Raw genomic sequence first — 7,227 nt, 5'->3', positions numbered from 1 at the left:
CAATTACACCTTTGAAACGAATCAAGTGTTATGTAAGCACCCTCCATCTTGTGTCAGATCACATACCCTGTTTGTTTGAGTGACAAGGGCTTTGTGTGTCTGCTTGTGTGCTTATGTGTGTGTGTTTGTCATCACATCAACCCTTTAATGTGAGTCTGTACCCGTGGCGTCAGGTCCCTGAGACTGACTTGGAGAGTGGGGCGGGGGGGTCAGGGCGGGGGGGGGGGGGAGGTATGTTTCTCCATGGCTCTGTAACCTCTGAGGATCCGCTGGAGAACGACCACCCTTGGCTTTATCTGTGTTGTGACAGACACACGTCTTCAGGAGCCAGCTCGCCCTCGGGGGTGGGGGGGGTGGGAGGTCTGCAGGGGCATCAGGAGAAAAACGACAGACACACACATCTCCTTCCCGGCTGCCGCACCCCCCCCCCCCCCCCCCCCCACTCTGTCCTCTGGAACACCACGAGGGGACGAGATAGAAACGATCTGTTGTCATCTGTCCGTCCTCAGGGGATCATAGTTGACGTCACGCCTGCACACGCTAGCGTTCACAGGAACACACTCGACTCGCAGCAGATTGGGAAAAAAAGGTTCTTAGTTGAGTGCAGAGCAGGAGCAGCATCTGCCGAGGGCTTGAATATAGAAAACACAAACACACAATAATCCGGAAAAACCCGTGTGTTGTTATCCGGGCTCAGCCTTAATTCAGAGACACGACTCGGGCTTAGAAATAATGATGTAGTTACAGTTTGATTGGCTTAGTACAGTAGCCAATAAAATCTCCCCATGCCATTTTACATGTGACTGCACGAGGGGGAGGAACCTTTACACCCAAGTGACTCACAATATAAAGGCACTGTGTCTTCATTAAAGCCCCCCAATAAATCCTAAACTGCCAATCTGCCTTTCAATTACCAATTTAAATAGAAGTTAAATTACTTTACTCTCCTGCTGGTATATGCATTCATTTTACACACACACACACACACACACACACACACACACACACACACACACACACACACACACACACACACACACACACACACACACACACACACACACACACACACACACACACACACACACACACACACACACACACACACACACACATAGTGTTCACCCCTGTTTGCAAACAGGGACAAATTTAAATTGGATTGCATCAAATTCGGCAAAGCCTGAAATCTACCACTAACACACATTACCATATAGGACATCTTATAGCTCGCTGCCAACTCCAGCACTGCTAGTTGCCATGTGACATTTGCCCCAAAGCATGCTGGGTACCGCAGAGTTTCAAAGTTCGATACCAGGCCTGTGGAAACGACGCAGGCGCCAATCTACCCACTGTAGGTTTGTTTACCATCTAAATTATTTTGCAGCCATTATTCCAAAGTAAAAGGAAACTACATTGTGTTGCTCCATTACTTGATGGATGGAGTTGAAGTGTATTATTTTAAGGATGATGATGGTGTTTGCAATATATATACTTATAGATTCAAACAAGCAAACAAACAGTATCCCAACTCTTACATAATGAAATACTCAAACACGTGAGATCCGCACCAGTTCAGGCTCCTTCCCCCTTGAAGGACTTGCTCTGCACGCTCTGTTAGCGCCTCTCAGTCACTGCATTTACCACAGTTCAGGTTTGTTTAGTTAGTTTAATCCCCAGCACCAATGGATCTTGGATGGGTTTGCTCGAGATGGATCCACCCTCTCGTAATGTAAGGACTCATTTAAAGGAGCCTTCGAAACTGGACGGCCAAGCCTCGCCGCTGTGATGCAATCGTTCTTAAAATGCAGCATTCAAAGCCTAATGTCTTTTCCTGCCCCCGGACAACCACTGAATATCACACATTTTTACTGAATGGAGTTGGAGATTTTTCAAAGTAAAGTCCAACATTTTGACTGTGGAATAGATCATTTCAGGGTTGTCACTGTAGAAAATAGATAATTTCAGGATACTTCAAAGTGATGTAAAAACACTTTGCTCAATAAGTTCAGGGAGAGACTGATGTGCCTGTGTTCAGGAGCTCTCTGTGACCAACCTTTCCACCACATGGCTCCATCACCCAAGCATTTCTCCTACAGATCTGCCGCGTCCTCCCGTGACATTGTGAGCCGCACGGACTAAACCATCTATTGTGTGTTTTATCTGCAGTAGCTATGGAAGGGCTCACCATTTCCTGTGGGCTTATCAACCGCTTCCCTCAAATGTACCTCTGTGAGCTAATCTCCTCCCAACCAGGTGGCTCGTTAAAATATGCCAGCACTGAAGTCGTATTCTTTAAAAGCACTGTGGGTAAATGTTACATTTCATTCTCACCTGATGATAAATTAATCTCTATTTGCTCTAAGTTGCCGCTGCTGGATAATTTGTGTCGCCCGGTTTATCGTGCTCGGACAAACTGAACATAAAGGACAGAAAGAGAAATCATTTATCTGTAGACTGATATCTTGGTTTGAGTGATTTGAGCAGTAGGAGATTTTAAATGGACGTCACCTGGAATGTGCTGAAATCGTAGCTAACTGGTGAATTTTATCTTGTTTGCCTTCTACAACAAATCTCCCGTCAGTCCAGTTTCCTTCACTTCACGTTCACGATTCATCCACTGACTGTTCCAGACTCATACCCACCTTTCCGCTTCCTCCTGCTGGTTCACTCTCTCGAACACCATCCTGCTCGTACCTCGAGGGAATCTTCTCTGTAAAGGTTGCCCTGTGCGTCACCTCTGCTCAACCCTGCTCCTCCTCTCTGTCCTGTCTCACCCTAATATGAGGGATAAAGCTGCACTTGTCTTCTGAACCTTATCTCTAAGCTCAGCTGCATGGATTTAAATACCTCTTCCAGATACAGTGTGGAGATAGTGTCCACAATCCTCTGTGACTTCTTTGTGATAAGCCGTCTTTGTGTCAGGAGCCACACAGGCCTTAAAAAATCGGGATTATCGCCACCAGGTAGTTTAACTGTTACTCACCCACGGACTTAAATGTCGTTGAAAATCTACTCATGTAGTTTGAGTTGAGAGAAGTAAATGAAAAGAGATGAGGGATAAGAAATAAGAAAACTACGAGATGCTTTTGAAACGGTCAAATTAATCTTTTTCGGAGAGGACTTTTTCTTGTGAGGACGTGTTGCTCCTTCCTTGTCTCATTAGTTTGCCTGAGAATAATCCCTAAAACCACTGGCGTCTCTGAGGCTGTGTTCAGACCATCGAGGTGTCAACAGATGCAGGAACATCAGTCGTATCTTCTCTGCAACGTCAGACAGGGTCAATAAGCAAAGCGATATTTCTTCCAATCGAAAAACGTTCAAGCAGATACAGTCTGTTGTTACTAATGTGATATACATCTACAGGTTACTTTTAAAACCAGGATCCAAATGGACTTTTATTTATTTTAATCACTCGCTTTTCATATACTGTTGGTTCAGCCTTTCAGAACCTTTGCCCGAGAACGTTGCTTCCTCTTCACTCGTACTTAATAACAACCTTTGAACTGCGTTGTACGGCCTTTGGTTACGTGTCTGCTCAGTTTGATCGGGTTCTTCCAAACAAATTCACAAAAACAAAGTATTAACACAACTTTAAAATACAATAATCATTGCAATGCTGTTAAAATAATCTATCAATCAATCAGTACATTGTATATTGTATAGCCCATATTTACAAGTTCAACATAATTTTTACAACATTTATTAGAAGAAACTTTGTGTAACATAATGCAGAAGTGTGTGTCAATGTTTAAAGTATTTATACATTAGAAAACGTATCTAATGATAGAGATGAAGGGAGCAGCAATGAAAAAGGGATTGAGGAGTTATTGTCAATAATGGTAGAATATTTTATATGAAGCAGTCTCGATGTAATCACAGCCCACGATCAGCTGCCTCCATGATCCACAATCCATCCAAATAATGACTACAGTGTGTGTGTGTGTGTGTGTGTGTGTGTGTGTGTGTAATCAAGACAAATACAAATGTATACTGCAGCAGTGAGCAACCTTCAATGTCTTTGTAAAAAGTAGAGCAGTTCAAAATGCTCCACGTGCTGCTGGGATCTCGCTCCTCTCCAGTGAGTCATCGCTGACAAAACACTGAAAGCAAAGCCTGGACTAGATCTGTTTCCTTCCACACGTTGCTCTCACTTCTCCAGCTTGACTGATTGACTCTAAGAGCCAGATCGTGCTCGTGCACTCCGAGCATCTGAAGACACCTGATGTTCCAGGTTTCTGCTCTGGTGCGGCAATCCACCCCCTCAAACTGCCTCAGCACCGAAATCACCACTACAAGAGACACAACCGGTTTAATCTGAGCTGCATGTACAGATGTTCATTCATGGAAATAGGATGTAGGAGTGAGGTTTTTCATTTCCTGCACAAGGATCCGAACGAGGCGTCACAAAAACGTGGGTTTGTAGTCGTCGTGTAAGCACATTAGGATTCTGGCTTTTGAACAGACACTCTAAATGTACGAGTGTGCACTGTACCGCCGCTCATCTGTGAGCAATAAGCACATTTATCGGTATCTGGAGCAGATTTGTCCTGCCAGGAGGATCCATTGACTCCTTCATTATGACACACTTAATCAAAGGGGTGAATCCCCCCCCCCCCTCCACCATGTGTGGGGGTGCGGTGCGTCATGATGCCGGCTCCCGTGGGAAAGCATTTTATTCACCAAATATTCAATCCTCTTGACATCGCTCCATTCTGCTCCTCTTCATGACGCTATTTCTTTGATGGTGCGTCACCTCCCATCACGCATGTGTTCAGTGTGATTACATTCCCCCCCACCCCCCCGCCCACCACCACACAGAGGGTCTCTGGGGAGGGGGGGAACTTGGAAGCCGATGCCGTGCTGCATCAGGTTCCCGGCTTATTTGTATTTCTCTCAAAATTCATGCACCCACACTCCTGACAGACGCTCACTTTCCCACACACACATGCACAGAATCACAAAATCCTCCCCGGCCCTTCCGGCCAAATTAGGATCCTCTTTCATTCCGGAGGATGCAGATGTCTCTGAGCGAGATACCTGTGGAATAATCACCATGATTGGGTTCATTATGTTTCCTGCAGTTTGCAAGGGGAGGGGGGGGGGGGTGATGAGTTTGGTATTTTAACTACATCAGCTTGTTAGAGTGAAAGAAGCGCCGCTGCCTGACTCAACAGCACATGATGATAAATGTTCTTGTGACCTTGAGATAACGACGAACGCTGTTCTAATTGTCTCAGTCCATTTATAAATTACAATGTGAGAAATAGCGTCTCTCATCGTGATATATATACAAATCAATCTTCAGTAATATGTCTCCTTATATCTGCTTCTTCTTCTTCTTCTCCTCTGTCTCCGGGGACTTCTGTGGGAGTCGCTGGTCGTTTCCCTCCTCACACCCTCCTCTGCAGCAGAGGATAAAGAAAGACTGGTCTGCCAAAAAAGTATTGTATGGACTGTCAATGCAGAGACTGTTAATCAGTCTTTGACTTTCAGACACGATGAAGAAGTCAGCTGTGAATTATTAATGAGCCAAACGATATTTGTGAATATTTAAGGCCGACGTCCTGAATTAAACTGAATTTTCCTCCTCGATTGCAGAAAGCTCATTTAGCATGCACACACCCGAGGGGCTGCTCACTGCACCTTTACCTCCAGATTCCTCTCATGTTATTTCCAAATGAGTTTCTCTTTGCATCGCCTCCGTCCTAATCTCCTCGTCTGGTGGCGTGACAGATGGGGCATCAGCCTTTTCTCCCAGTCATACTAATGGTCTGACTGCTCGGGCCACTGGTGGCTTGTTTGTGTCAGTCTGGTTTTTAAACCCAAATACTAGCAGAGAGAGTGGTAAATAACTCAGGATAAGTCTGGGAGGTATTAATTAGATGGTAAGAGGAACGCTCATCCAGCTCCACCTGTTTAACTGACCCACTTCCTTGGCTACTTCCAAGGTTTTTGTAGAGTTTGCTTCAGAGATGCTCGGGGAGGAGATATTTGCATAAAATATATTTTTGTTTTTAAAGATCCTCATCTTACCTTACAGTTTATTCCATCAGAGACCTGCTGGGGGGGAAATCAACCTCCCTGGTTTGCACATTGTTTCCACCACAGAGGAAGAAGAGGTCAGTAAGTCCCATGCAGACTTTGCCTCTTACCGTTGACCTCCATGTGGACTGGTTGAACTCTACATGCCTTCGCTTTAGCCTTTTTATATTCTGCTAAATCATATATGATGCAAACGTCTCCAGGTTAAATCCAAAGGGCCAATCAATGAGCGTCCGAGTGTGGTGGAGGTGATGGAGCAGCGGACCAGCGGTGCTTCTGTAATTGGCTGCTCTATTTATGACTTGCACACTCCTGCAGCAGCAGCAACACAACAAACACGTGTCGGGGGGGAGGATGGTGTTACGTGTATTGATTAAATCTCTCGAGACAAGACTGTACTCGTAGACCAAGACTTTGAAGGCAGGATCGAAGAAATTACGATTTTCTTTTCCTCAGGTGTCCGATGTGTTTCTGACTCTGTGATGATGGTGTTGTCAAGACTCGTGTGCAGAATGCCTGATACAACACAAATGTCAACAAGGCTGAGATGTGCAATAATTTTGTAATATTTACCAAACGGCTCAAGAATCAAATCCTGCAAATCTGCCATAAACAAGATCTTTTTCTTTTCACAATAATATGAATTGTGAAATGTGAAAACCACAGAGGAAAAGTCTCGACTCTGTATCACCGTGGTTCTCTGGTCTCTTGCAGCTCAGCACAACTTGCAAGTAAACAAAACCAGCAGGTAGATGCAGTAGTTCTGGTGGATGAGAGTCAGACAACATGGTGGAGCACTTGCAGCTAAAGAGTCAATTATTACCCCCCAGAGTTGGGTGGAGACCAAACACAGAGAGAATAGACATATTTCAGAGGGATCCAAATGCTGAGGGTGAAACTGTTTGCTCAAGTTTGTCATATAAACCTTAAAAAGTAATGATACGTTCATGGTTTGTTTCAACGACACTTGTTTTTCTTATCGTTTACAAAAGAAAAGAAATGACATGAAAACCAACAACATATCCCACTAACAAGTTTTGTCGAAGCCAAATTCTGATTTACAACCATTGTTATCCAAACCAGTGTTCTGGATCCATTTACAGCGAGAGAAAAATATCAAATATTCGCAGCCTTGTATTGCTATACTGGGTTCTTCTTCTTTGTGAAATCAAAACTATGATAATT

Source organism: Limanda limanda, chromosome 5 (genome assembly GCF_963576545.1).
Source record: "Limanda limanda chromosome 5, fLimLim1.1, whole genome shotgun sequence".
In the NCBI taxonomy this organism is placed as follows: Eukaryota; Metazoa; Chordata; class Actinopteri; order Pleuronectiformes; family Pleuronectidae; genus Limanda; species Limanda limanda.
Note: the sequence above shows the minus strand (reverse complement) of the source record.